Raw genomic sequence first — 10903 nt, 5'->3', positions numbered from 1 at the left:
CTGAATAAATTTAAATTACAAGTTATCCCCCCCCCTTCCATTTAATAAGTTATTACTGTGCATATCCAGTGTCATCAGCATTGTGTATATACCTTATTTTCAGGGAGCAATAGAGAAAAAAAATTACAAATGATTTTTCTAAAGGTAAAAGGGAATGACTGTCTCATTTTATCAGTTTTCTCAAGTGCAACACTAATTAATCCACTTGAAATGATTTATATTGCATTTTTCAACCATTCTTTTTCCTTTCTAATGATTCATAGGCTTTGTAAATACATGTGATATCTTGATATCTATATTCTTTATCTATAAAGAAAATTAAAACAGAGTCAGCAACATACAATGACAGGAGGAGTACTTTATTTTCATATTATCAATTGGACAGTAAAAGAACAAAGCAGTAACTTTTTACAGGAGTGAAATCAAGTTATGAATCTCCAAGGTTCCTATATCACGGCCATCTTTTCCATATACTGAACACAACAGTGATGGGTAGTGTTCCACAGATTTTAATCTTATAACTGATTGATCCCCAAGTTTCTTCTTCTGGTTGAGAGATCCAGGGTCTCCTACAGTAATGATAATTCAGCAATCTTAGAATAAGTGTGGTAACTTGAAGCAACATGCCACTATAGTTTAGTGTGACTGAACTGTCAATTGTCAATATTTGTAAATTCAATGGCGCCAATCCTCCTTTCCTACAAAACTGAATGAGATTGCCAAGACAAAGATGCACATTTGTCATGGGGGATTGTCCCAAGGTGGCTCCTCCAAGTCCAATAGAGGTTTGCCAGGATATCCACTACTGCGTCTACCTGAAGATGGCAGGACAGGCTGTCAAAAGAAAATGTATTAAACATATTTTAAACTCATGTTAATTGCTGTATAAGAACAATTACTAAATAATATTCTGATCAAACATATTGCATAAATGTAAAAAAAGAAATCAAATATGCATGACTGTAGCTACCAGAATTTCATGATATAAAAAGAAACAAATGAAAAAAAGGTAAACCTTTTTTCTTCTCCATGGAAGTGTTCCAGGCATTACAAAGTTGGTGCTCACATCTGAATCTGATGAATTTGCCTGTGCAATTTCAGGTGACTTTTCTATTATTGTCTGTAAGATTGTCCAGGTCAAGGTTCACATACAGGCCTAGGATGTAAATTCTGAAAAATAAACGTAACATCAATAAATGCTTTACAACAACAGAGGCTTACTGTGTTCAGAATAGAAACTATCGTAGCAGGATCAATCTATCTCAGCGGAGAATCACACTCTGGCTCAGTCGTTGTAATCAGCTTAATTGTCTGGCACGCCCCCTTGCAAAGCAACATGAACAACATAATGGACCGCAAAGTTTTCCTGATTTTACATAAGTACCTTTAGTTACAAGTGTCCTGTGTAATATATGTAAGTCTTGAAAATTGAAGCACAGGCGGTTAACTTCAACTTCATTGTAAACACACAAATCTGCAAAGTGAATATAAAACTAAAATGTAAAAAACTGGCACAAGTAACATCCCCTAAAATGCCAAAACTTGAAGCTGAATGTGTGTTACATACCTTTGACTCTGGGTAAGAAATTTCTTATGAAGCTGTCTTCAAGCTCAGCATAGTCCTTAACTGTTTGTGTTATGATAACACATGTAACAAAGCCCTAGAATTTAATGCAAAAATATACTTCATAAGTTAGATACACAGTTAATTCTTTTCAGCATACATGTTTACCATGAAACAGAAATCAAGTAAAACTCTGTGAATTGAAATATACCAGTATGTCTTTAAAATTTGCTTATATTCTTTACATTACTGAATAATATTCAAACGTATTATTTAAACTGGTTTGAGTTTTTAGTGTATCTGATTCTAGTATATGTATGCCACCACTGATCACTTACCTTACAACAAACATCCAGAGCTAAATCGATGAGATGGATATATTGAGGAACCCAAGCCTGACAACAGTCTGAAGTGGTTCAACCAAAAAATGCACATTCTAAGGACGACCAGCTGCTATGGTCATTTCTTGTTATATTCTGGTGCACACCAATCCTTCTGAGATGTACTTAAGCATCTCTAGTGCGTGTTCTTCATAAATTTAAGAAAGTATTATGTTTTAACACTGTGAAGACGATGTGCTTTGCTCCACAGCTGCTCCGGTGATAATCCTAGTACCCGCCATGTTGAAAATAGGTCACAGAGTTAGCATCGTTATTTTACATTTAGTTTCTACAACATAAACAAATTTAAAAAATGCATTTTCGCTTCATAAGTTCGTCTGCAGGGCAAACATAATTATTTTAAGGGCTTTTCACAAACCTATACATGGTTTTGACTTATTTATTTAGTTGAAGAAACAGTTTAGCATTAAAGTAGTATAAAAATATTCGTTTTTAGGCCCTTTTTAAAATTGTTGTAGTTCTTATTTTACAAGGTTTAACACAGATTTTATTTTACAAAATTTATTTTTCAACCCTTTTCTATCAGCACATACCAAAATTATATGGATAAAACCTGCAAAAAAGAAGTTGTGTGCATTTAAAGAAGGGGAGGGGGTCAAGCATACGGAAAACATGCCTTATTAGAATCAACCTTGTGTGGTCATGACAGTGCCTTTTCAAAAAATCTGTACTGGGTATTAAAGGTCTTTCCTTAACCTATCATGTGGCTTACCTTAATAATTCCTTATGCTGTACATGATTTTTTAAAAGAATATTTAAAATTATAACTTTTCAAGAGCTAAAAAGTGCTATATTTTGGCAAAATTGCCAATAAAAGATCTGCCCCCATATCTCTAAAACTAATGATCCAAAATAAGAAAGCCAGTGGCTCACAATATCTTTTATGTTGATGGTTTACCACACCAAAAATTATTAAAATCTGTTGACCCCCACCTTGCCACCTTCTGACTGATCTGTCTGGCTTTCTCATGGACGCGCTCTTAAGGCACGGAATTGATTAATATTTTAAAAACACGCCAGCCAACGCTGACAAATATAAAGAAAAAACGGGGTCAGTAGTGCAGCTGTTAGGAAGCCTGAGCTTGCATATGACACCTAGAAGTTGAAGAAAACACGACACACAAACACACACGACACACACACAGCGAGAGAGAGAGAAAGAGAAAGAGGGAGAGAGGATTTGTTTAAATTAAAAACTGCCAAAAGCAGGACCATCATTATCAGTTAAGACATGAAATACTGAAGACTAATGTCATTTCTCCCAGTCCCAGTTTTAACTTACACATAACATTTTTAGACGGTACGATTCAAACTAAACTAATCGGAAACAGTTTGACAAGCATTTTAAGTCAACTAGTAATAGTGTGTGTGTGTGAAGAAAGAGACAGAGAGAGAGAGAGTTAGTGTGTGCGTGTGTGTGTGTGTGTGTGTGTGTGTGTGTGGAGAGAGAGAGAGATAGAGAGGGAGATTCGGAAGACGCGCGCACTCAGGCCTACCCAACAACCAGACTCCGCACATAAGGAACCTGAAATAACCGATATATCGGACCACACTACCCGTTTTCAAGGTGTGTGTCAGATCGCATTTCGGAGTATCAGTCAGAACACCGACAGGATGAGCCCGCGGTCGTCCTACAAAATATGTCCTGGGTTAATTCTACTCTCAGCTTTCCTTGGCCGTGGTCGCCGCCAGAATTTGATCAAAGGTGAGAGAGAGAGAGAGAGAGAGAGAAAGAGAGATTAACTACTGTTAATAGGCATTTATACTACATGTAGCCTTCAACTAGTCTGATTCTACCAGCTGCTCTCCTGACCGTGGTTGCCTCCATGGGATGGAATAGTACTGGTGAAAGGTAAGGGAGTGAGAATAAGAGAGATTGCTTATAAAAGTCTTGCATACTGTACAAATCGCCAAGAACATTAAAATAGAAAGGAAAGTAATGCAAAGAATCACAATTTTTCATGTACGTATGTAGCGTTCAAATGATTAAGATGATTCTTTTGTCTACTATTCAGAAAACTCTATCAGAGCAATCGCAATGATGACGTCACTACCTTACGTAAATTCTCAGAATACAGGTTTTTATATAATCTTTTGCTCTGGTATATGAGATGTTTATAGCAAAGGATGAGGGAAAGAGAGAGAAAGAGGGAGATATATTATTGTATGGCATATACCTGTTGTGGAATCTGCAATAGACCAATACATCTTACATTCTAGTGCTGATAGAGTTAGTAAAAAACTCGACGAGTGTGCATTTTTATACTTTGTAGTTCTGGGAATCAACATTGTCTGATTCCAAATTTCGATTCTCTCGTGTCTTTTGTAATACTATGGGCTTTGGCGAAGACCTTTATTAAATAGTATGTTGCAGTTTTTGACTTTACAATTACATGTATTCCACATTGTCATATGCTTCTTTTCTCGTCTGCTTATTCCCCCAGAAGCCTGCATTTCCACTAGTGTTGACCCTAATCCTTATTGTTAACTTTTTATATTGAAAACCATAAACTCTGCTTTTATGATGCAATTTTAAGCAAGATTAAAAGGAGCAGAACTTATTTGAATAGTGGGATTTTCCCGCTTCATATTCCAGGCCTTGAAAATGAAAAGTCGTCTTTTATATTTTGATTAAGGACCTACTATGGCTATCAACCAGACAGATATGGATATGGTTATAAACCAGACGACTATGGCACCAGCAGCGGATATCACAGCTACGGCTACAACAGCTATGCAGGGGTGGGGTATGACTACAGCAGAAGGAACGGATACACACAATACGTACCAAAGCCTTACTTAGGGTGAGTTTCATGTTGAGATTTTGATTTTGTGATGTGTCTGATGTGTCTGTACATATAGCCGTCATCTGCGTCTGTCGTTGCCGTCGTCGCCGTGCACTTTTACCGATAACACGATAAGTGGAAAACTGTTTTTTCTTTTTGTTTGAAACTTACAGAACTGATGAATATTCATAATACGCAGGTCGAGTTCGAAAATCAGCATGATCGGGTCACTTATATGGAATTTATGCTGTTTTTTCACTTTTTTCAGCATATATGCAGCACCGATAACACGATAAGTGGAAAACCATTTTACCTTTTGGCTTGAAACTTACAGAACTGATGAATATACATAATACGGAGATCAAGTTCGAAAATCAGCGTGATTGGGTCATTTTTAGTGAATTTAGGCTATTTTTTCTCGTCTTTCAGCATATTTGCAGCACCGATAACACGATAAGTGGAAAACCATTTTACTTTTTGGCTTGAAACTTACAGAACTGATAAATATTCATAATACGCAGGTCAAGTTCGAAAATCAGCACGATCGGGTCACTTATAGGGAATTTATGCTGTTTTTTCAGTATATATGTAACACTGATAACACAATATAAGAAAAACAGATTGGCCAATTGTCATTATACTCACAGGAGGGGCCAATCTTACTAAAACGCAGGTTGAGTTTGAAAATCAGCATAATCAGTTCATTATTTTAGAAGTTATGCTGTTTTTTCACATTTCCTCACATTCAATTCTTAGGCATGTTAACAGTCTCATTATTGAACTAATAAGATACGTAAAAGTGTTTGTTTGACATTTCCTGCATCTTTACAACATTGTTAGTTGATTTTTTAAAAATGATGTTGTTATCATGTATTGTGTAATAAAGTGTCAAAAATGGAAATAAACTCATATCATTGCAGTTTGTCAGATGCATTCATCCATTATGTTCAGAATCTCAGAATGGAGGAAGTTGGACATTTAACACTGTTCTATTGATACTTTTCCCATCTCATCAATTTTCTTCATTGGTCATATAAAAATGGCAGTAAACTGATTATTTTGTTTTATGTTAAAAAAGTGTTAAAAATGGAAATAAGCCCATTTCAGAACAGTGCTGTCTTGTTTACATTTTGGCATTTTCAATATGTGACTTTGAATTTCCATGGGCCTGAAGACTTTTGCTTGTCACATTTTCTGAATAACCATGATACTAATATTTTATAATTACAAATTGATGGTCATTATGCTGTAAAACATTATGTAATATTCCATCAAAATTTGAAGAAACCCCTATTTTGGGCACTGCTCCCATGATGACCATTTAAGGAAAATCATGTCACTTACTGTTCTCAAACTTGCAGGAAAGAAACATGGGACTAAAATACAGCTTCAGTAGGCAATGCAGTCTGTTTGGTAAATTTTTCTGGCAATTAAACAGTTTTTTGTGAAAATTTAATTTTTCACATATTGGCATTTCCAAGGTGTGAATTAGAACCTCCACGGGCTTGAAGACCCATGCTAGTCACATTTTGTGAAAATTCATGACACTTATATTTTATTATTAAAAATCGATGGTCATTATGCTGTTAAGCATTATGTAATGTTGCATCAAAATAGAAGAAAACACAATTTTTGGTGCTGCTGCCTTGATGACCATTATGGGAAAACCGTGTTACTTATGACTGTCAAACTTTCAAAAAAGAAACACAGGACTAAAATGCAGCCTGAGTTAGAAAAGCAGTCTAATTGGCTTCTTTTTCTGGAAGTTATACATTTTAGTGTAATATTCATTATCTTTTTGGCATATTCATTGTGGGACTCGGAGCTCCCATGGACATGAAGCCAAATGGTAATCATATTTTCTACATGTCCATCCTATTTATATTCAATAAACAAAAATTGGTGATAATTATTCTCTAATTTATTATGTAATGTTACATCAAAATTGACAACAATCTTTTTGCACTGCTACTGCAAACATTATGAAAAGAAAACTGTGCCACTTATTATAATTTTAACCTTACAAGTACGATTTTTAGGATTGGCCTTCAGCTCATGAGAAAACCAGCTCTATTGGATTATCATGTTTATTGTATTTATGCATTTTTTGTGAAATTTTCATTTTTCTCATTCTGGCACTTTCTAAGTATAAACTTGAACTCTGATGGGCCTGGAGCCTTATGCTTTTACTTTCGTCTGTGTGACCTGTTGTGCATAAGTTGATGTTGACTGTGCAGTTAAACATAATGTATTATTGCATCAGGATTGGTAGTCTCCTATTTTGGGCATTATGGTTTTGTGCTTTTCTTAAGGTGTGACTTATGGGCCTGAAGACCTTTGAGTGGGTCAGTCTGTAAATTACCCTTGGGTATCACTAGATTAATTTCAGTGTTATAAAGTCATTTGCTTTAATAGGCCATTAAATGAGATTACGTAAAGCACACTCGTTGATATTTCCCTGTAAACTCCCAAAGGTAAAGCTCTCTGCTAGATTAATAATAAGGAAGCAGTGATAATTATGCAGGTAAATTTTGTTTAATATTTAAATATATATATATATATATATCAAACTGGAAGATTAAAAGTTTGAATAGCATCTTCATTGGAATTATATTTACCTCAAGCTCTGCCAAGGAGGTTATATTTTCACCCCTGTTTGTCTGTCATCCACATAACACAAAAAAGTTATGGACCGATTTTGCAGAAATTTTCAGGAACTGTCGGAAGTGGGCCAAAGAGGACAATGATTAATTTTTGGTGGTGGTCCGGATCAATAATCAATCAATTATCAATAATAATCAACAATTGCTGCCTTGGCAGAGGTCTGCACTCTCAAAGTGCTTTTCTAGTTTTGTTGTTTTCCTTTATAATTTTTTCTCAAACACTTGCATTTGTGACTTTTAACTCTCATCTGCCTGGGGCTCTGCACATTTTCTGTATTTCTACATAAGCAGTTGTATTGTTTTTTATGTCTTTAAACATTATGTAATATTATTTTATGCACTGTCATCATTTTTCAAATATTGAGACTTTCATAATGTGAATTTGAACTCTTATGGTCCTGAAACTGTAATCTTATTGAAGGGGTGGATTGAGACCATCTTCTGGGTCTTCCGGAAGACAGTCAGGTTATTAAGTTTATATTGACCGGTATCTATTTTTTTCTGTTGGAAGACCATCAAAATGGAGGATGGATCAACATAGATACTTTGTAATACTGTCAGAAAATATCTCTGGGTCTGCTCCTGTTATTGACCATGTTACCTGTTGTGCAAGATTAAAATTCAGTGTTGACTGACAGTGCTATTATAAGCATTATTTATTATTGCATCAAAATGGACAAAATGACCTTTTTTGCATCTTTATTTTCTGTTTTTTGTCTGTACATTTGACAGCTTTGCTGCCTTGTTTATATATGTAACTAGAAAAGCACTCCGAGAGCGCAGACCTCCGCCAAGGCATTGATTTTATTATTATTTTTGATTATTGATTGATTATTGATCCGGATCACCACCAAAAAATAATCGTATTTTCCTTGGCCCACTTCTGACAGTTCCTGAAAATTTCATTAAAATCGGTCCATAACTTGAGTTATGTTGATGACAGACAGACAAGCAGGGGTGAAAACATAACCTCCAATATCTTTTAACCTTGAGCGTGTATACGTGGGTTTTGCCAGCTTCAGTTTCCTAACAGCTGGTAAATAACTAGTCAAGTTGAAGAAAAATATGTAGTATGAAAATTATTTACGAGATTAACTTGCAAAACTGATATTCTTAATTGATTTTATGTATCTTTTGTAACTGTGTTATCATCTCAATAATATTAATAAGGGCTCTACCTAGAATACGTGATTGTTCTCACAGATATATGACTAACAAACGCTGCAGACAGAATTACATGTATATCGACTATGGTACTATCGAATATATCGTGAGCGAAACACAAAGAAGTCATCATATATGTCTTATATAATGATCACTAAAAACAATGTTTTCTTTCATTTCAGGTAGGCGGGGTTATTGGGAAGGTCCCCTTAACGCCTTGCAGCGTGCGCCGTTGACGACATCAACCACGTGACCTGTGCTTTATAACCGCTCTAACATATTTTACTACGTGCCTGGACGACATTTCCGATGAATAGACAAATGCAAATTTAAAACTTAATCTTATTCTTCAAATTTCTCACAAATACTCTTCAAAATTTTGTCAGCGCTTAAGAAATAAAGCATAACACCTGTCCCAAGTTGTCTTTTTATCTTGCATATTAATGAAAACGTATTGATGAATGTTTAGGGCATTTAAAACATGTTCATGCTCACATTGTGTTTTGGTTGTTGTATTTCATAACAATCAAGCGTCAACTCGTTTTTAGTAACACATGCAATTACAGATTCTAAGTTAAGTTTAGTTCGAGGGTCATCATAAAGATGGTGCCACAACTGGAAATAGCATTAGAGCTAAGGGTACAATATATTAATCATCATCATTTTTGGAAGATTTTCAGTGCCAGCCCAAAAATAACAACTTCAGTTCCCCCATTCTTAATTTTACAGAATTAAGTTTCAAATTTTAACAACTTTCACAAGTGATCAGCATCTTCTCAAAGATGGACCCGTCTTTATGGTGAATCAGTTTTCACGTAATTTAACTTTTTGAGCAATTTCAAAACAAACAGATTCAGAACTTTGCTTATCTTGAGTCTTAAAGTTTATATTAGCTTTGTTATTTATATGTTGAGTTGGTTCCGCACGGTGTAACTGTCCTGTTTATCTAGAGCGTTCCTCACAACCTGATTCTGCACCCCCGTTTCTGAATTATGGACCCTGTTGATGAAGGTTACACCATTTATCGACCCGTTTAATTATTTTTGAATTTCACTTTTGTTCTAGATAAATATACTGTTTTATTGACTATGTCAAGCAAAACACGACTGCAAACAGGTTGCCAACATTTTTCATCCCAATATATATTTTGCTGAAATCCAGATGACGTCATATTTAAAGTCGGTGACCACTATCATCTTGTCGGTCACCACTGTCACTTTCGCGCGCATTGAGAAAAAAAAAACTGCACCATTTTCTTTCTGACCAGCCAGTCTTTAAAATCCTATTTCTTCACGAGGGTCTGGCTTTGAACGACGTCCTGAAATCGTGAAACCTTGTACGAATTACCATCGAACGTTTTGAAGGAAGACTCTTAATTATCTTTTTCTTTCATCGAGCCTTGAGGGTATTGCCTCAGAATAAAAAAGTAGTCAAACTTGTTGAATTTATCAGTTTTCAAAGTTCTTCACGTTCTCACGTGCTTTTTGGGGCTTTCGTTTTCCTGAGTCTCTCGTCTTTGCACATTGCATCAGATGGCATGTACAAGTCACAATCTACCCCGGCATCAGCACTAACACAATCTACTCAACTTTACGATTTTTAACAAAGTATGCAACATTGTCCTTCATGAGGGTAAATTAAAAAATTACAGCAGTATAATTTAAATGCAGTGCTGAATGTACGTACTGAACTTACATGTATACATGTACTGTAGTGTATCTGTGGCGGGCTGACGTACAACCTTTCTAAACGTAACTCAACGTGACTGGCGGGTCGCACCTTGGCTCAGTAAGACCCTGCTTAACTTGGTTGTGACAACAATGGACTTCAGTCATGCGCTCAAGACATGTTCTCGACCGTTTCATCACGGTCTGTATTCTCAACCGCCGGAGGTAGATTTGTCGCTGAACATGTAGTTGACGTCCTTAAAAGCAAAGAATAATGTTTTCTTTTTCGAATTTTTTTAAAACAAACTATAGCTCTCGCAGTACTAGTGTTTGTGGTCTCAGTTTTCCAATGCAAAGGTGTCCAGGGAAAGTGTGGACCACGAGTGCTATAATATTTGTTTTCCATGACCCTCTGTTCTTCAACTATTTAAAACATGTTAAAATGTGTTAATTATCTATTTAACGTAGGGCTGGATTTAGTCTCCATTGCAACCCCCAGAGCAGTGAAATAGGTCAACTTGACAAACATCTTATTATTTGATAATGTGATTTGAGCGCTTCGTCGGTAAAATATATTCAATTTTGGACTCAAGAATTATCAGCAGCTTCATTTAAGGTTGTTATGGTAAATGTAGATAAACAGTCCGATTATAGAATT

General features: G+C 35.5%; 2 long non-coding RNA genes across 2 annotated transcripts; one reads left to right on the top strand and one right to left on the bottom strand.

Moving 5' to 3' along the window:
• Positions 1-40: 40 nt before the first annotated feature.
• On the bottom strand, positions 41-2365 carry LOC147761450 (uncharacterized). Its single transcript, XR_015334618.1, has 4 exons — positions 1903-2365; positions 1568-1661; positions 1016-1170; positions 41-834 (listed from the first exon to the last, which is right to left on the bottom strand). It is a non-coding gene; the product is annotated as an uncharacterized LOC147761450 (long non-coding RNA).
• Positions 2366-4583: 2218 nt separating this feature from the next.
• On the top strand, positions 4584-8992 carry LOC147761449 (uncharacterized). The gene is made up of 2 exons (XR_015334409.1): positions 4584-4769; positions 8761-8992. It is a non-coding gene; the product is annotated as an uncharacterized LOC147761449 (long non-coding RNA).
• Positions 8993-10903: the final 1911 nt, after the last annotated feature.

Source organism: Lingula anatina, chromosome 5, assembly GCF_051362555.1.
Source record: "Lingula anatina isolate TDL-2025a chromosome 5, LinAna3.0, whole genome shotgun sequence".
In the NCBI taxonomy this organism is placed as follows: Eukaryota; Metazoa; Brachiopoda; class Lingulata; order Lingulida; family Lingulidae; genus Lingula; species Lingula anatina.
This window is presented reverse-complemented; position numbering and strand designations above follow the sequence as displayed.